The following is a 21,099-nucleotide window of genomic DNA, read 5'->3' on the forward strand; positions in this document are numbered from 1 at the left end:
ATATATATATATATATATATATATATATTTGTTACATTGTTATATATTTTTAAAATTATTTAAAAAAAATGTTTATTAATGGTTTTACAGTAAATATATATATAATAATTATTATATATGTGTGTTTAACTTTTTAAGGTTATGTTCATTTGTTATTTTTTGTTAAAATGCATATTAGATCTATTTTTGAAATTAAGTTTATTATTTATAATATTTAATATTTATTATTTTATTTTATATACATATATATAAAAAACAATATTTTTGACATCTATATTTATGTCATCGATATTTTGGGGGGAGATATTTTTGTGGTTACCTTTATAAATATAGGATGTCAATATTTTGACATCTATATTTATGACTCGATCTTGTGGTATGGGGATGTTTTGGGTGTCGAGATGTTGTCAGTGAAGCGCCATACCCAAGAAGTCATAAATTCATAGCCTAGATTACTGTCTTCATTAAGTTAGGAAGACATAAAGAGAAGGATCAAAGATGATCCAAACACAAGAAACTTTGCTGTGTGTGAGATGAGTTTGAGCCAACTGATTGAAGTCTGAGAGTGATGAATCCACAATTGAGTGGATTAAAGCTACAAGATGGGTGTTTTTCCAATACCTTGAGTTGGATGGCAATAATGGGTTTGGTCGATAATTAGTTAATATATCTAGATATGCTGTGGGCTTTAGGGAGAGGCATTATGAGAGTGGATTACCAGAACTTGGGAACAGCAGTGGACAACATAGAAGAGTTAAGACGTTCCATGAATATATGGAGAATTGCATTCACAATACCTGTAAAAATAGAGCGTGCAAGGGTCTAAAAGGAAACCAGATTTGACTCTAGAGAGAAGTGAAGTTAGGGAGTCTGATTCACGCAAAGGTAAATGAGTGAGGGTTTTATCATAGGAAACACAGCCAGATTGGGCATCAAAGTTGATCTTGCAGCTGAAATTGGAAGTGATCTTGCCAATCGCATTGGTAAAAAAAAAGGCAGGAAGAAGATCACAGAATTGTTGAGAGTGGGGTGAACTGAGAGATTTTTTGCAGTTGGGAAGACACAGTTCACATATTATATTAAATATTTCTCTGGTAGGATTAGTAGCTGCTTCCATTTTTGATCAGTAGTATTCTCTATGGGTGCATTTGCCTGCCTTCATATAGAGCTTTTAAGCTGTTTTTAAGCTGTAATATATTTGGGATGGTTGTCGAGGAGGTAATTTGACCTCAAGGTGTTTGATGCTTAGGGGTCTATTCCGATCCGGGTCGGACAGCTCTCCCTGTTGCCCATCACCCCTGACACCCCCACTCATAGGGCTTATGTTGCCCATCACCCCTGCCACCCCCACTCATAGGGGACCTGTTGCCCAGCACTACTGCCACCCCCACTCATAGGGCTTATGTTGCCCATCACCCCTGCCACCCCCACTCATAGGGGACCTGTTGCCCAGCACTACTGCCACCCCCACCCATAGGATGGGTGATGCACCACACATCCATCATACTCCAACATTAGGTATGTCAGCAAAATACGTCCCCCCTAACATCATGACAACAGTGTGTAGTCTGTGACAAATGTCCACAACAGTGATTAAGACTTCGAACATACAATGTGTGACCAAAAAAGGAGTGTGGCCTACACAATGCAAGCATCACAATAGCACTATGTCAATGTAAAAATAACACCACCTCACTGTGTAGAACACAAGTTAAGTGTGGGGTTCCAAACTGCAGCAAATGTCGAGCATTGTGGTGATGGGGTCTAAACCCCCCCTCATCACAGTGACCAAAAGGTAAGTGTCATCATGGTCAAAGCTGCAAATGCCAAACAGCCTGTATGATTCCCGGTCCCAACACATGAAACACTTTTGGGGCAAACTAGAGGTTGTGTCCCATACCCACAGAGATGTGGTGAGGCGAATAGTGCTGTGAAAACAAAACATACTTTCGGCCATGTGCAGACAAGCACCACACATGGGGGCTGACAATGCATACAGTGTACAATGTCCCAAGAGCAGAAGTGACCATCACAAAGCGTACACACATCTCGAAAATAGACACACTAATCAAAACAACCTGTGTAGACTGTAGGTGTCAGGTCACAAACTCACATTCCATGCCAGAAATGGCACCTAAAAACCAGGATGAATGTGCAGAATGATGTGATATGACTCACAGGGACTGCAGGGTAAATCACAAAAACAGCATCCAGACAATGGCCCACAACAGCAATACCAATGCACTGATGCAGATGCACAAACACAAACAGGCAACCTCACACTGCACATCTGACACAACATGTGTATGTGTGTGTGTGTCAGTATCCCCAGGCAACTACACAACACATGAGGGGGGCTGAACCACAGTGACACAGATGTGGACACAGTGCCATACAAAAGTAAACCATCATTGGGACCCCCTTATTGGCAATCAGGCATTGTGAGATGAGAGGGAGCCCAAACGACACATGTGACGCAAGCTGAAATGAACACAAACTAACACAGCAAGAGACTGACACACAACAGCACTACCCCCAGGGACTAGACATTGGGGTGACACAAGCATGCATGACACCTCCACTGTGATGACAAAGGTAGATGGCGTACAAACTATGAAAACCAGACATGTGTCCTGTACCACAAACGTACATCACATCTACACAAACACAAATCACTCAGCATGGCCCGTCATCAATGGACAAATGGGAGCTATGCAAACATTTACATCAGTCCACCCTCAACACCACACACCCTGAACTGCAACAATGTGCATCTGTGAAGCCCACATGGACAGGTGACATTGCACATGCACCCATGACAAACACAGGAATGTTGGGAGGAACTAAGGTGCACAGACGCATCACACAAGGACAGTTTACAACCCTGGTGAATGATAGACATACTGCACAGTATGCAGTACCTAGCCATGATGTCAAAGCTCACGTAACCTTCAGAATACCTGCCACAGTCCCAGGACAATGCAGAAGCCAAGGCGAACCACAAGGTACACATGCAGACACCTGCAAACATTGCAGCCCGGAACCGGACAAGTGGGAGCAGTCACACACACATACACGTCTCAGGCACAGAAAGGTATCACCTAGGGACAACTATATGATATTGCGAACAAACAAGTGCCTTGGGGACCCCTGACTGTGTCCCATCTGCGTCTGACAACATCATCACCACTCAGAACTGACAAATCCCAATGATGAAACACCAATTAACAGTAGTGTGTCATGCACCCACACATCTGGTAGCCCATGGCAAAGTTGTGGGATGAACACAGTACCACTCAGCAAGCATAAACAACAGGAACATATCAAGGGAACACTTCCTGTGTGTGAAAAGGGATGTGGGCACACACTCACATGCTCACACAACACACACCATGGGCCCAGGCTATGTCACGGAACAACACACTTACTTGAGGGGACCAAACTCCTGTGGAAGCCCAGCTGTGCCAAACATAGTCACAGCACGTCTCACTCATGTCAGCAGAACACTTGGTCAGTCAGCCATCAGTTACCACCCAATGAAGGCTCTGGTCACAAAAGCCTGGGTACGTGAGTCTCCCCTAAGTCATCTGCACATACTCAACACATATGTACAGCAAGTTGCACAGAGGACCCAGTTGCTCCTATACCAATGATGCCCACACCTGTAGGTCCAGTGGTGATGCGCCCAAAGTCAGGGAAATATACACATTGGACAATGGGAAGTAAATCATATGTGCATGGGTGCAAGCCACAGATGTGACCGTGCAAATCAAATGTTCACAGAGATGTCCACAAATTGTTGATCATAACACACCCAGTTAACTGCAAAGGATGACATGGAAACCGACCAGAATAGGATACATATCTCATGGACCACATGGAGTACCTCACATCAACACCTCAGTATTCAACATTGGAAACCAAGCATTACAGGTGCAAGGGCATGCTAAACATCATCAGCCTAATGTACAGCTAAATCAAGTTCACAAGGATAAATAAAAAAGCTTTATTCAGCATATGAAAATTTAAATGTCCATTCAAACAAAAGGCCACTGGCCAGTCCATTATCAAATGACAAGGAGTGAACTTAAGTGACAACTGTCACACGTTGCTTGCCTGCACTGGTAAGGACAGGGGACATCCCCTCGGAGGGGCATACATGGGGGCAGGCCAGGTACCGCAGGGACAGGATCAGGGTGCAGCAGAAGGAGGCAGTGAAGGGGTGGTGGATGCAGGAGAGTCACTTGCAACTGCAGTGGAGCTGACTGAAGTGGTGGGTGCAGTCACAACTGTGGGGCACAAGTCGGATGAGGTGGGTGCCGGCACAACTTCAGTGGGCAGGTCAGATGGAGTGCATTGGGTCCCCACTGCAGTGCCCAAGTCAGACGGGGTAGTCGTGGACTCCACTGCAGTGCCTAAATTCATATGAGCAGAATGGGGTGCAGGTGAGGTCGGCAGGTCAGAGGGGGGACACGGTCCCCACATCAGTGGCACTAACCGTCTGACTGGGTGTGGAGGAGCAAGTGGTCGGGGAGGGCCTCCGCAGTTTGGGAATGGTGTATCTGTGGGTGGGGAAACCCGGGGCAGGGTGTGGCGGGGAAACCTCTGGAGTGGTGGCCTGGGGGATGGAGGACGGAGACTTCGTCTTGGAGCTGTGTGGCGGGGGTGGGGTCTTGCTCTTCTGGCTCTGGGGGGACTTGCAGGTGGGGGCCTCAGTCTGAATGCGCCTGGGGGAGGGTGTCCGGGTGTGAGGGGCACTCCCCTCTGTGTGTGGGGACTTCCTCTTCCCCTTGTAGTTTGGATCTGCTGAGTCGGTGGGCAAGAGGCCAAGGTCACAGAGGAAGAGCTTCTGTGGAGATGGGGTTGCAGGTGAGGCAAGGGAAGGAGGCTGGGAGGGAGAGGTTTCGGAGGACTGTGGAGTGGTTGTGGATGACTGTGTGAGTGTCTGCAAACCATCCCCTGTGAGTGTGGTATCAGTCCCCTGCGCTTGCTTGTGTGCACGTCTAGCCCCTGGTTTGGGTGTTTGTGTGCTGCCCGTGTCTGTGGCTTTGTGAGAATGTGCAGGTGTGTGTGTGCTTGGGACATGTAGGCTGCTAGGAATCGTGGGTGGTGCAGGGGTAGGAGGGGTGCGGGACTGTTGGAGGAGGGACACTGCTGCCGTCAGGGAGGAGGCCACGGACTGATTGGTCCTCTGTAGGGCAGCCATGCCCGATGAAATGCCCTCCATGAACGACACCAGTTGTGTCAACAGACTGGTGTGTGCATGGAGGACACTCAGCATCGATGCCTGCCCTTCATGGATCTGTCTAAGTAAGTCCACTGACTCCTCACTCAGGGCAGCAGGGGACACAGGGGCAGGGGGTGCGGTGCCTGGCACAAAGGAGACATGCTCCCGAACAAGGGAGCCTCCACGGACCTCTGGGATGGGAACCGATGGGAGGGTGGTGGTGGGGGTGGTGGCGGGGACAACCTCACTTGCTGGGGTTTGGTGGCTGCTGACACCCACCTCCACAAGGGAATCATCATCAGAGCTGCTGTGGCCCTCAACTGGAGTGGATGGTGCTGAGGACTCCTCGGTGTGGCTCCACTCGCCCTCCGTACCACTGGGTCCCCCCAACTCCTCTCCTTCTGTCCCTGTCAGGCTCTGTGGCTCCTCCTGGTCCGTGGAGCTGTCCTCTCTTGTGACCGTGGATGTATCTGGATAGAAATAGGAAGAAAGAGAACAACATCAGTCACCTGCACTGACTGCACACACCACAGTGAGTACATCACATCACAGGGCAAGGCCTGGCATCATCAGCTGAATACTGCTCAAAGTGCCAACACTGTTTAGAATAAGCCAATTGTCATTCTCAACATCAACCATGGCGCACATATCCCTCCTTGACTTGCACCCATATGTCTGTTGCATGTTGGATGCTAATAACCCAATGTGCTGGCATGCCTGGAAAGTCAGTCAACACTGTCTCCTGTCACAGGGGCAGGGCATCCAGACAACAACAGTATGCACTGTGTCACAATCATAGCTCAGGGGTAAAGCAAACTCTGCAGATGACAAGTGCACTTGCTCATCCCCTGCAAACAAAATATCCAGGACCCAGAAGACCCCACATCATGCAAATCAAACATATGAGTCTTTGCGAACACAACTCCCTGTACATTAGCACATCACAGTCTGCTGTGCATGTAACCCAACTGCCTGAAGTACACAGTTGCATACACCATTGTGCGCTGTCAGATGATCACACACCTATATGTCACACAGGTCTTGTCTCTCACAGTCACATCTCAGATGTCCTGCTGACCCTCAAAATCATGGACACCCCAGTTGTACGTAACAGGAAGACACACCATAATGACACAGAGGCAGACACCTAAAGGCACATGTCACTAAGCACAACCTGTAAGATGATACACAGGAGTGGGATAACAGAGTGTTTTAAATGCCCTTGAGTAGGCATGACTGCCCAGTTCTACGTGAAACAGAGTTTGGCCCTGGACAGTAGTCAGGTGGCTAAGCAAGTGTGACATACTTTATATACATACTCCTGAGGCCCACAAATTGGAGTCCCCTGCTGTATGGTTTTGTTTGAAATACCCCAGCCACATGTGGCGAGTCAGACCAGCAATTGGAACACATATCAAGGGCACACACAGATCACATGTCAGATCCCAGGCATTGGGTAAAAAATTGACCCACCCATGAAACACACAACAGAGTCACAGGAACTGATGCTGTCCGGAAGCTGAAGCATAGCTGACTGCAGGGACACAGTGCCCTAGTGACACAAGCAACAGACTGTAGGGGCCACACCTGTGGAGCAGATGAGGAGGGTGCATCACACAATTTAGGGACCTGAGTATTAGACTACAAGACCTACGTAATGTGGAAGTGTGACCAGGCCAAAAGACTGCAATTAGCATGTCAGACATAGTACACAGATTAGGCATGGACTTACCCCCTCCTTGCTGCTGTCTGGCCTTCAGGTGCCTATCCAGGTCCGGGAAGACCACCGCCAGTATCCAGAGCATGTGGAGGGTCAGGGTCCGGTGTCTGCCCCTCCTGCGAGGGGGTGACAGCTTCAGCTGGACTCTTGCGATACTCCGGGTCCAGCCCCGAAGGTCCTGCCACCTCTTCTGGCAGTTGCGGATCCGGCGCCTGTAGACCCCCACCGAACTAACTGCCCAGGCGTTGGTCAGCCATATCTCCTGCTTCTGGTGGGCATCAACCTGTGAGGATGACAAAGTTAAAAGTACATTAACACACATGCCCCATATTTGTGCTGCACACATTTGGATATACATGTCATCATCACAAAGGGAAATGAGTTACACAGGTAGTGCAACCATGGAAAATGACAAATAACCTGCATGTCTGACATATTAACAATGCCTGGGAAGTTTAAGCAAGCACAAATGCACTTTAGCAGCAGAACACCTGTTCATTACATGTACCTACACACTTTGGGGGATGAAAATACTCGGTGAGAATGCTTGCCACTGGTGTACACACTGCTAGTAGTGCTAGTCAGACAACATGCATAATTAGGAAGGCATTGTCACCCGCGTTGGACCTCATTGCAGTCAATGGCAAAGCGTACGCCCGGCTCGGTCATGAACCGTGCAATGCGTACGAATTGTCACCCGTGTCGGACTTCATTGCAGTCAATGACAAAGCGTATGCCCAGCTCGGTCATGAACCGTGCATTGCGTACACATTGTCACCCACGTCGGACCTCATTGCAGTCAACGGCAAAGCGTACGCACGGCTCGGTCATGAACGGTGCAATGCGTATGCATTCTCACCCACGTCAGACCTCATTGCAGTCAATGGCAAAGCGTACGCACGGCTCGGTCATGAACCGTGCAAATCGTACGCATTGTCACCCGCGTCGGACCTCATTGCAGTCAATGGCAAAGCGTACGCACGGCTCGGTCATGAACCGTGCAATGTGTACGCAATGTCACCCGCGTCGGACCTCATTGGTGTGACTATTTGACAGCTTCAACACACAATTACTTGCCAGGGACACATGTGCACAACTACCACACTACAGCATTGGCCACACAGTGTCCCATCGAATGTAAGGCTGCATTCCCTGTGTGTTGGGGGGGGGTGGGCAACATTTGGTTTGTTGTGTGGCACTTTTGTTCAGCCACTCCCAGGCTGTACATGTGTTCATGGGGGCATAATCCTTTGTGTGTTGTGCACATTACCACTGTGATGTGCACCTGTACAGTAATGGGCATGAGTAACGGACACAGTTGCAGGTTGGATATGTTTAGGACATGTCACATACACCCTGAGTCCTGGGGGTGATGGCATGTACATCACAGTGAGACTTGTAGCCACAATTCATGTGTGCATGTTGTGTCTCAGATGTGGATGATCATATGTGCCCAATGGGAGACAGTCTCCACATCCATGCGGTATAAGCAGCAACCTTGATGGTGTGTGTGTGTCTAAGAGACGTACATGTAGGGCCTGCAGGGACAACAGTGGCCACTACCTGTGGGACTCACACTTGCCTTGTGGTGTGTACGTGATACGCCATGTCCATGCCTATGTCGATGTGGCAATACAGGGACCATGGGTACCTGCATGGCAAATATCTGTGATGCCTGGGAGACATCAGGCCTCACTTGTCACTGGTGTGTGATTGTAACGTCACAGCAGTACATAGGTCGGGTGACACAGCCCAATGATTGGCCATTGCACTAAATGGGACTTATGTGGACATGTGGAATTGAGATGTGAGGTGATGGTCATGTAGGTGACATATGTGTCCATGCCCAACAGCACACACCTCAGTACATTGTGTAATGTCATGATGTATCATGTGATATTGAGCCTGTTCATGGCCACATGGGTGGATGAACCGACAATATTCCTTTGTTCATCTCTGTTCTGCAGGGCACCAGCTGTCCATCGACCGTTCCCAGACCGTGAAACCATGCAGGAACACGACTGCATCCGACGGTACCGCTTCACCAGGCCACTGATTGAGGAGTTGGCGGAGCAGTTGGCGCCACATCTGCTACCTGACCGGACATACCCTACAGCACTGACCCCAGAGGTGAAGGTGATGGCGGCCCTGCACTTCTTTGCTACTGGTACCTTCCAGTACACTGTGGCTACAGCAGGTGGGATGTCGCAAACTATGTTTAGTTGTGTGCTACGCGATGTCTTGTAGGGGATGTTGCAATTCCTCGACCTGTATATCAAGTTCCCGAGCCCAGCTGAACTCCCTGAAATAAATGCCTTTTATACACTGGGGAGGATGCCGAACGTCATCGGATCTATTGATGGTACACATGTGGCCTTGATACCACCACAGGCACATGAGCAGGCATACCGGAACAGGAAACATTTCCACTCGATCAATGCTTTGGTGGTATGTCTTGCAGACATGTGTATCACACATGTGTGTGCACGGTTCCCTGGTTCTGCACATAATGCCTACATAATGAGGAGTAGTCGCATTGCAACGCTGATGTCACAGATGCCAGATCAGCGTGCCTGGCTTGTCGGTGTGTACTGACTGTTTACCATTGTGTGTGTTTGGCAATGTTGTATTCCGCACTCCTACAAAACATCAGCTACTTGTTCATTTTTTTGTGTGTAGGTGACTCCGGATACCCCAAAATGCCATGGTTGCTGACACCCCTCAGGAACCTTGTGACACCAGCCGAGATGCGCTACAATGAGGCACATGGTCGGAGCAGGAGGGTGATTGAGCGGACATTTGGCCTCCTGAAAAGCCGCATCTGCTGCCTGGACAAGACCGAAGGGGCCCTCCCATATGAGCCTCAAAAGGTGTGCTAAATTATCCTTGTATGCTGCATGTTACACAACATGGCAGTGCGGAAGAAGGTGCCTTGCATCCAGTATGACGATGACCAACCTCCGCCACCTGTGGACGATCCCGGCCTGGGCCACGATGCCAGTGATGATGAGGATGACGTCCTCTCACAGCTCATCAACAACTTCTTCACCTGAATGTGAGTTTCCAAGGTTGTTATGTCAATGTATGGAGTTAGCCTGGAATGTGTTGTGGCTGCTCTGTTGCTGTCTGAGTGTGTCTGTGTGCCACTTGACTGGATGCATGCAGTGATGTGCCCATTCAGGTTGTGTGTACTCCACAATAGGGTAGTACTGCTAACTTGTTTCTGTGTAGGTTTATTGTGACATTTTTTGTGCATGTGTATTGCATTTCTCTCCTGTTCTGCTGTGCTTTTGACTGTGTCTTGTTTCTGTCCTTCCCAGGGTAATTTGCGTGTTGTTTGGTCAACACTGACCCCCAACACCCAGAATCCAACACCAGTGTGGGAGTCACTTACTTGCTATTTTTCTTGCTGCCCGCCAGCCGTTATTTCCAGATCCATCGGGAGCTCGCCACAGCCGCATATTGACTGTGAAGATTGTTATCTTTCGTTTCACACAACAAGAAAATACTTGAAAACACTTGAAATGACGTGACTTGGTCATCCTTTTAAATTTATGGTGATCCTATAGAATACCACGCTCAAATATAATCTCAGCATACATAAGAAACCGGGGGAATTTCCCTACGGTTTTTTCGGATCTGGCACTGTGTCTATCTATGCAGAATAGGATTGATTAGTTTGTGCACCTTATTACATGCCCTGAAGAAGTCCGCTTCAAGGACGAAACGCGTCGGCTGTGTTGTCAAGAACAGATTGTACTCACAATTTTGTGTTTTAAAATGAGACAACTATTATAAATCTTTTGAATAAAAAGGAACTTTTTTGAATAATCTTGACGTGGGGAATGAATTATATTATTGTCTTTCCCGATTTCTCAATGTGTGGTGCACCTGTGCTTATGCTTTGAAATTATTAGGTCCGTTTGGACTCGCATTGTATCAGTGGGTGCGATTCAGTGTGCACACACACCCCTAGTAACTACATAGGGACATAAATATAGAAGGGATAGCAGCTTAGGTGCTGGTCAATAGAGGGCTCCACTGATTGGGTGTGTTTCATGCCTTTTTTTTTTGGAATACCAGTGTGGGAGTAGTCAATTGCCATCAAGTGATGTGCCACACACTGCTGGACTTCAATTCTCAGACACTCTGTGACCGGGTGTCCACCGTAACGTACAATTGCCTTGCAACTATTTTAGAATAAATATGTTGCTGATGTGTAATGAACCGGTGCTATGCTTTGTTAGGTGCATTGTCTGTCTTCCCACATCTGAGTGACATTTGCTTACTTCACCTGTGGACTTGTTACCACTGACTGTGAATAGGTGTTGTGTCTGTGCATACCTAAGTGTTTGGGATGAGTAACATGGCCATGGTGAGTATGTGTTGTGTTGCCACAGTGGTGTGTCTCCCTCACATGTGTCACATCACCATGACTCACCTAACGTTGGTCACATTGTTGTAGTATTTGGCATGCACTGTGTTGTTTGGCAGATCGACATCTCCATGACACATGACAAGTTGGAATCACAACAGAGGCAAGTATGGTGTACTGGTGAGTTTTTTTTCGGACATGTGTGAGGAAAGTGCACAGGATGGTGGGTGCTGTACATTGGTCTTTGATTCCAAAGTTCACATTAGAGTTGGAAGTGCTGTTAGATGAAATGTCCAGAGTAAAGTCCACAGTCATCTGCTACATTGGACCAACACGAACCCTCCATGTCATGTGGGCGAGTTGTGTGCGATTGAACAAGGTGAACGGGTTGCGCACAATGAACATTGTCCAGAACAGGTTTAGAGGCCCTGGGGGATGTGCTGGGACATCTGCCTCTCACATGTCCTTCTTCGGACGACCCCTCTCCTTCTTGGGGGGCGATCCTCAGGTGCAGGCCTCTGCGGTGCAGGGCACTCTCTGCCAGAGTCCTCCTCCCTCCCTGTGGCGCTGGCAGATGGTGTTGCAACAGATGTTGTGGCCACACAGAGAGGTGTGGACAGGTTTGTGCTTATCTGGTGGAGGCATTGGAGTATGTCCCGATGCACTGCAGTAAGGGCATCCCACTTTGCCTCCATGCAGGCATGGTGGGCAGCCAGCTCCTGTTGTATGTCCTTAAGGATCCCCACTACCTGGCCAAATCCTCCGGTGCTAACCTGGTACGCATCTATGATGCGTGCCAGTTGGGGGTCATCATGCAGTCCAGTCTCCTCTGTAAGACGCACCCTCTGCCTCCCACCCCTCCCAGCACCCCTATCCACACAGGCAGGACCAGCGGCGTGCCGCACAGGTGACACTGAGACCCCTTGGGTGGTGTTGCTGGTGGTGTTTGCTGTAGCTTCCGGGGGGTCCTGTGTCCCTGTGCTGTGGGTGTTCAGTGGCCTTGGTCTGTCCTTGTTGGTGGGGGTGCCCTGTCGGTTTCCAGATGCTGGAGGCGTGGGTACAGGAGGTGCAGATGTTGATGCTGCTGGTGCTGCATGATGACTCACACTGGAAGAGCCAGGTTGGTCGTCGTCATCCGAAGAGGACAGAGACAGAGTCAAACCAGAGAGCTCAGTGTCCACCAGAGTCTGGGACTGGGAATCCTCTTCATTTGGTGCTGGGTCCCCAGCACCACCTGTGTTTGGAAGAGACACACAATGTAAGTTATGTTTCTACAGGCATCAATGGTTCACAAACATGACATATTTTACTGTACGAACGGATGCCTGCCTGTACACTGTTTTTTCCCGGCTTGTCACGGACAGAGATTGATATTGTTGTAGCACATAGTCCAGCCATAAAGAAACATTTCAATGTGCATGTCGAAGTGTGTGCATGCCCAGCTCATGGATAGATTTGTCTGTACATGACCATTGCTACTCAAGGGCCATCACGTTGCTGACACAGGTGTGTCAATCCTGTACACCTGTGAGCTTTAACAAGGACATACGTGCTATTCCACTGGGGATATATTGTACTATTGGGCATGTGTGGTAGCAGAGTTTGCTAGTCTTTGTGTGCCACATTGGTGTATTGGTACGACATGGTCACAGTCCGGTATGCCTGTGATCTCTGTGGAGGAAGTGTTTTCTTCCAGTGTTCCTAGTTCCCATCTCATTTCATACAAGTGATGATGTCACCATCGTTAATGAGTCTGGTGCTGAGTTTTGTACGTGCATATGTGATTTGACTTGTTAATGTTCCACATGTTGACATAGATTGGGCAAGGTAGCACTCTGGCTTTTCAATGTTCATGACAGTGAGGGCCGGTGGTGTGTGTGTTGCAGTTTGGCTGCTGTGAGTAGCATGTCTCCTCCAATGCTGTCCATGTTTGACCTTGTGTCTACAGTGTCTATGTCAGTGAGTGGTGTGTTGTGTGAAGGATGCTTATGTTTCGGCACGATGATGGGGTGGAATGCAGCTCACAACAGCACAGAGTGTGAATGTGACCATGCTATGGTGTTGGCTATATTGGTGTGTCCATTCCATTCACTGTCAGATGTCCCCTGTCAATTATGTATATGTGAATTCCTGTGTGTTTTGTACAATGTACCATATATATGGTTCTCCACATTTGTCATCTGCAAGACACACCTCCCTGCCCAGCCAGGGGGCACCCCTGGACACTGCTTCCCCAGACAATGATTTAGAACATATGTTTGCAATGGCTGTGTGTGCGACCGGGTTTTGTTTAGTCAGTAAATGTAAATGTAAATGTAGTGCATTTTTATAGCGCTCCGCACACCCCCAAAAGGGTCTCTCAGGCGCTGTGCAAATACCGCTGTGGAACCCTTCCTGGCCTTTCCCTGTGAAGTGCCCACTCCTGGGCACTCCCAAGGTGAAGCCAGGCATCCTAGCGCTGTTGGGCCGTTGTGTAGATTAAGCAAGCTATTGCCCAGAGTTGCAGAGTGTGACCCATGATTAGAATAGGCACCGAGGCGAGAATTATCAGGTCCGGCGAAATTGAGCCCAAGACCCGCCGAGGCGGGAATTGAACCCTGGTCCGGGCCAGATCTCTGCATCAGGGTCTTCCGCTCTAACCATTGAGCCACACTTCTCCACATGTGTGATTGTCAGCCACATCATTTCTCAAGCCCAGTGTCAGACATCTTGACAGTCTCTTCCCACTCCCTGTGGGGCGAGCATGTGTCAGTGTGAGCTTGATGGGCCATGTGGGTGGGTGGGGATTGTCTGTGACTGCAACTCCCATCATGCTCTTGGCTACACCTCCCTTCCCAGCATGCCCATACTTCCTTCCTTTTGACTCTGCTTCTCTGTGAGGGAGTGTGACAGGAATGGCAAGATGACTGACTGTGAAATCCTGGTGTTTGTTGTTGCCCAGTTCCCAGCAGGGCCTTGAGCTCCTCACAACAGAGCCCAGTGTCAGACATCTTGTCAGTCCATTCCCACTCCCTGTGAGGCGAGCATGGTTCAGTGTGAGCTTGATGGGCCATGTGGGTGGGTGGGGATTGTCTGTGACTGCAACTCCCATCATGTTCTTGGCTACACCCCCCTTCCCAGCATGCCCATACTTCCTTCCTTTTGAATCTGCCTCCCTGTGAGGGAGTGTGACAGCAATGGCAAGATGGCTGACTGTGAAATCCTGGTGTTTGTTTGGCTACAAGTCCAAAGAGAGCCCCTGTGCTTCACACAGCAGCACCCAGTACGGGGTATCTTTTGCTGATATTTCACTGAGGTGTGGGTCAATGCATTCTACCCGGTGAGTTGTGTGGAGTTTGTGTTGGGGGGTGTGTCTCCACATGCTGGTAAGTATGGCCAGAGCTGTCAGTCCTCCTTCCCACCCGGCCAGACATCAAACCATGAAACGTGCTTCATTGGAGGGCGTTCAAGTTGTCTTTCTGGATGTCAGTCAGTGGTGTCCTGCTTCAGATTTGCACACAGCCTCTACCAGGGCCTTGTGCTCCCCACAGCAGGACCCAGTGTCAGCCATCTTGTCAGTCATTTTCCACTCCCTGTGATGTGGGCATGGTTCAGAGAGGTCTTGGTGGGCCAATTTGGATGGGGATCCTTATCTATGACTACAAACCCCATCATGCTTTTGGATACACTCACTTCACCTGCATCCCCAATATTCCTTCCTGTCAGTCAGCTGCACTGTGAGGTAGTGTGTTTGTGGTGGCAAACTGTCTGGCAGTGTTTATTTGGCTTTGTGCCACTGCCTTGCTCTATTTGTTTGTAGGTTGGTACATGTCATGACACAGTTCCAAGTCACTATGAGATGGCAGGTATTGTGTTTGTCTGACTAGCATACACATCTTGGGATGATTATCTATTGGTTACTGTGGCTTTGCTTGCGGTGCATGGTTTCACTGTCCCCTTGCCACACAATATTTGGTATGTTGTTTGTGTACTCACCAGGCTCTGGTATGTCTGTTAGACCATGGACGCTCTCTGGTGGTAGGATGTCCCGCAACTTCTGCTCCCAGGTCCTGAAGTATACTGGTTTGGCAGGAGGGCCACCGTCGGTGCACTGACTCAAGGCGTGATCTTTCTCGATGAGTTTCTTGACCCTCCTGCGCACGTCATACCACCTGTTCTGGATATCGTCATTTGTGCACCTTGCTTGTGCTTATGCATTCACCTTGTCCCCAATCCTCGCACACATCTTGGTTTTCTGTGACATGGGGGTCCTTTGGACCAATGTACCAAACAAATGTGGCTCTACTCTGATGATCTTGTCTACCAGCACTTCTAACTCACTATCTGTGAACTTTGGATTCTTCTTTGGGGGCATGGTGATGGGTGATGGTGGTGAGTGATGTGTGTGAGGGTGCAAGTAAGGGTGGGTTAGTGTTGGTTTAGCTATCTGTATTTGTGAGTGCTTTTGGTGAGGTGCTGGTGGTGTGTGAGTTGTGTGATGGGTGAGTTGTGAGTGTGTCTGTGGTTGCTGTGTGATGGTGTTTGCTGCTGGCTGTGTCTCCTATTTGCAAGGGATCGTGGTAGTGATTGAAGTCCTTTATATAGGTGGAGTTGTGGGTGTGTCTTTGTCCCAGGTTTTTTTTATTTGATATTTATTGGCTTTGTCATTGCTTGTTTGGTCCCTTTTTTGTATTTTTTCCTTTGGGTTTTCTATTCATGAAGGGGACGTTCTTCTGACCGAGACAGACGCTGATGTTGGCTCGTGCGGGCTTCTCTGCCTCGTTCACGCTGACTATCTTCTGTGTTTCATACGTGTCGGTCGCGGAGATCTCTGTTACTTGTGGGCACGGTTTTCTGTGAGTATCGGTCGTGTGGCTTGGTCTTTGTGTAAGTCGGTCTGGTTTTACACGCATTGCATCGTATTGTGCGGGTCGGACATCGCGGGTACATGTCGGTCGGGTTCATTTCGGGTTCGTGTCGGTTGGTGCAACTCGCATCGGTTTTCTGGCCGGATCACTATTTTCTCTACGGCTCGGTCGTACGGCTTGTATTCCGTACGGGTCGGTTGTAATTCACATGCGTTGCATCGTACTGCACGGGTCGTACGGCGCCGGTCCATGTCGGTCGGTCTCCAGTCCGGGTCCGTGTCGGTCGGTACGTTTTGCAACGGGAATCGGAATCGGCCCCTTAAGGTTTATCAGTTTTATCCAACCTGTCATAGTTGGGTGGAACTAGGATGTCCCAAATGGATAAGGAGGTATCATTAAGCCATGTTTCAGTTAATATTAGGAGATCAAGGTCTTGAGCGATGATACAAGTCAGGTATGTCAGCTGCATGTCTTACTGCTGATCTGCAGTTAGGAAGCATAAACTTGGTATGAGATTTGGGTACTAGTGCCTCTTGGTACGTATGGTTACATGTAATAGATTGTGCTTGTTCATGGTTCTATGGTTGAGGCTGGGTTCTCTGAACGGCTTGGAGGGAACAGTCTGGATAGTGATCAGGGAGGGTGGTATATGATAGAAGAAGGGAGTGAATGTCTGGATCGGGCAAATGCTCTGTAACCCTCTGGAGTCTGAAGGAAGGATTGAGATGGGTTTGAGATCTCCAGTGCAAGTTCAGTGAGTTCTCAATGATCGATGTCTCATGCCAGGAGTAGATCGTCCTACCTGTTGAGGGTGGATTATATTGTTTAGTGTGTTGAGTACTGTTAATCCGAGAGGTCAAGTTAGGAATCAAAAGATTCTCGAGGTTCATGGTGATGCATTTAAAGTTCTGGAGATCAGATTTAGCTAGCTGAAGGTTATGATTAAGATCAGCGAGTTTGTCTTCAAGGGAGGGAGGGTCAATAATGCAAATGGGAGTGTGGTTCCTCAGGAGTGGAGGGAGTGGCCCACAAACTTGAGGGTTCTAGATGGTAATGGACGTGATAGGGGAAGTGATAGGAGGATAAGGGCTAGTAGAGTGTATACTAAAAGTGTTGATTGGAAGGGTGTGGGAAGAAGTCTCCTAGGCTTACCAGCGATGGGCCTCATGTATTGTCGAGAGGTTGCTGCGAGCAAGTTGGGGGTCGAAGTGGTTGAGTGCGTCTCTCCATTGGGTCACAGATAAGGTAGAAGAGGGGATATTCTTTATCGAAGGAGGGTTATTAGTAGCCCTGAGTAACACTGGGCTAAGGATGTTTGCAATTCTTGACAGTGATGAAGGTGTATTCAGATCTGTAGTGATACCATGGGTGGGTAAGTGAGTGCCTGCCATGGGAGAGTAGTGGGATGAAATACAGGAGGGAGTGGATGGTAAGTGGCTATCATTTGAAAGGAATTCAGTGGGGATTCTGGATAAGGGGGGTGTATTATCAAAGTCTATACTGTTCTTGTTGTAGGGTAAGAGATTGTCAAAAAGTTCCAAGTTGCATTTAAATGACTGAATGAGTACAGTACCATTGTTATAGATGGAGATAATGGCTTCCTCATTGTACAAAGGGGAGGGGGAGATAGAAAGTTTCTCTACTGTGTATGACGATTGGTGAAGAAGATAAAGTTGTTAAGTATTGATCCCCCGTTGAGGCAAAAAGAGAATTTTATGTTTGAGAGATTTTGAGGCATTTTTGTTTAAATGTAGAGGATAATTGATTGATTTTAAATTAGGTATGTAATGCGGGAGACAGTAAGGGGCTCAGCTTATTGATATGGGATGGTTCAATGTTGACAACACTAAGGAGGAAGGAGCAGATATGTGAAAATAAGGGAAGCTGAGTTCTGTTAGTGGAGGGTACCTCTTTTCAAGATGGCTGCTCTTTATGTGAGCAAAAATTAGGGCTGCCTCCTAGAGAGGATGAAAAGTCATATTTCAGTTTCTGTTCTTGTGCCACATCACACAGTCCTAACTCTCTGTTTATGAATGTAGAAGTGAGAGGATTCAGGGGACAGAGTTTGGAGCCATCTTCGATGGAGATTATGTAATCCAGAGGCAAACCAGTGGTAAAATGGCAACCAAGTGGATTGTAAGTTTAATCGTGGCAGGGTACTAAACAAAACAAATTAATAGAAATGTTCATGAGGTACAATGGAAAACAACAATAAAACAAGCGTCTGTAGAGGAGACGGGCAGACCGGTTCACAGTGGCTGTAGGAGTCTCATGGATATATTGCCACATAAAACAAATGAACTATCACACCTTGAATAGGCAGGCCAATTACCCTGCATAAGCATTGCGTTCTGGACAGATTAGGTGAACCCAGCGGGGTCAATGGGCTCAGTCACAAGCAAGGGTTCAGTAAGCATCGGCCCTGTGACAAATGTGTGTAGTAGCATGGTAGCTCTGTAGAGCAGGACATCCATTCCTGGTAGGTAGGGGGCAATGGCAGTTTTGGCAAAGGAGAGAATGTGCAGCTGTGCTGAGATATGTGGCATAAATTGGAGGCATGAGGGAAAGTTGGGCTGCAGAGTGCTTACTGCTTTCCAGTTCTAGCAGTCAGAGAGCAAAGTGCTGTGCTCAAGATCGGCACATGAGAGCATAAAAGGTAAGGCACCTCAGTGCTGCGATATGAGGCATCAGTCTGCGGCGGGAAAGTTCAATCGCATAGTGCTTAATCCTTTCCTGAATTAAGTGGTCATTGGCTTCAGCATGGGTGTCTCCTGTATTCAGCATCAGCTCAGGAGAGCAGAACTTGGTGTGTTGCTGCAGTGCTGTGAGAAGCGGCATCGGTCTGAGGCAGGGAGGGGAGGTTGGGCCGCAGATGAGTTATTATATATAAGTATTAGCACTCATCAGCTTCATCATGGGCAACTCCGGTCTTGATCGGTGATCCTTGGGACTGCGATCACTTGGTTGTAGCGCCATGTGCAGTGAGGAGTCTGTTGCTCTCTTGAAAGAATGTTGAGGTAAGATTGTCTATGATTGGGTCCTTCTATCAATCTTGTTATGTTAATTATGTTGATGAGGTAGTTAGCTGTCATATTGCGAAAGCTACAGGTTGCAGATGTTCGGCTTTACTGGGACTTACACTCAAAAAGGGGCTCCCGAGCCCAGCAGCCTCTTCAAGGCTCGACCTTATGGCAGATATATTAAGAGTATATAAACACTGATTCCACATGATCCACAGTACACTTGTATTGTTTGGTGAGATGGTTGTAAAATCCAAATCTAAACCCTTAAACATTTGTTTTGGAAACGTACCTTTACCCCTCCTACCGAAGAACTTTTCAGCTCATGCTATTTATTTGCATTCTACTACTCTCTCCAATATACAACTTTATTTTTCACCCAATAGCGCTCTCAATATATCCTTTACCTCAACTCTCTGACTCATCTCAAACCTAATTCTACTACTTTTTCCAATGCACCACCCTATTTCTCACCTTACACCTCTCTCAATATATCCTCTACCTCTACTCTCTCATTCATCACAAACCTCACACCACCACTATGATCCCCAAAATAACCCTTTCTAGACTCTTCCCTCCTCTACCCCTCCTTGCATCATCTCATTTACTAGTCAGATCTCCCAAACAACCCTTTCGAAACCCTTCCCTCTGACTCCAGCCCCTCTATCTCCCCTTTACTTATCCCAAACCCCCTCCTACTGCTATTAACTCCCCAAAAAATAAATTCCCAGACCCTTCCCTCTTCTATCCACCCACTATTCCTTTTCAATCCAAATAACAGACTAACATGTCCACCACTCAAATCAATTTCATATTTTTCTATACTAATTCCTCACTAATCCTGTTTGGGTTCTGGAGTAGCATGCTACCCACCAAAAAGCACTTCAACAGTACACCTCATCAGGGGTAGCAGGCACTGTATACATGCAAACCCTTCCATCTTCTATCCCTCCACTATCCTTTTACAATCCAAATAACAGACTTACATATCCACTGCTCAAATCAAATTAATTTAATTTTTCCCTACACTAATTCACCACTTTTTTGGTTCTGGAGTAGCATGCTACTTGGCGAAAAGTGCTTCCACGCCTCATCAGGGGTAAAAAGCGCTATCCACCCACTATTCCTTTTCAATCCAAATAACAGACTAACATGTCCACCACTCCAATTAATTTCATATTTCCCTAGACTAATTCACCACTAATCCTTTTTTGGTTCCTGAGTAATGTGCTACTCGCCGAAAAATGCTTTAACACCTCATTAGGGTTAGCAAGCTCTATATAAATGCAAACTATTCCCTGTTCTATCCCTCCACTATCCTTCTCCATCCAAATAACAGACTAACATATCCACCACTCAAATAATGTCATATTTCAATATACTAATTCACCACTAATCCTTTTGGGTTACGGAGTAACGTGCTACTTACCGAAAAAGTGCTTCAGTGCCTCATCAGGGGTAGTATGCGCTATATAAATGCAATTACAATAAAATACATATAGGCAAACAATGGGTTCTAAGCAGTGAATGTCTGGCACATATAAATCCATGTTTAAAAGTAGCAAGGACCCCCTGATAATTCCAATTCCTAGGACAGGGTAATATATATTGACCAGTAACAACCTAGGCAATCGAGGAGTAATAACAGAAATAACATATGTGTCTCTAAATTAAAAACAACAAGTTCTTGTGATCAATGAAATATAAACAGTGAAGAAACATTTATTCTTGAGAAAATATATAAATTTATTCATATTGAGTATGAATAACATAAAAAGATTAAAACACAATTATTATTTTAAATACAAATGCATAATAGTCATAAGTTCATTTTTACATAAAAAACCCAGATATTTCTGTGGCAAAGCTATTTGTATATCTTTACATAAAAAAAGGCAAATATTTCTGTG

Source organism: Triturus cristatus, chromosome 3_2 (genome assembly GCF_964204655.1).
Source record: "Triturus cristatus chromosome 3_2, aTriCri1.1, whole genome shotgun sequence".
Taxonomy (NCBI): Eukaryota; Metazoa; Chordata; class Amphibia; order Caudata; family Salamandridae; genus Triturus; species Triturus cristatus.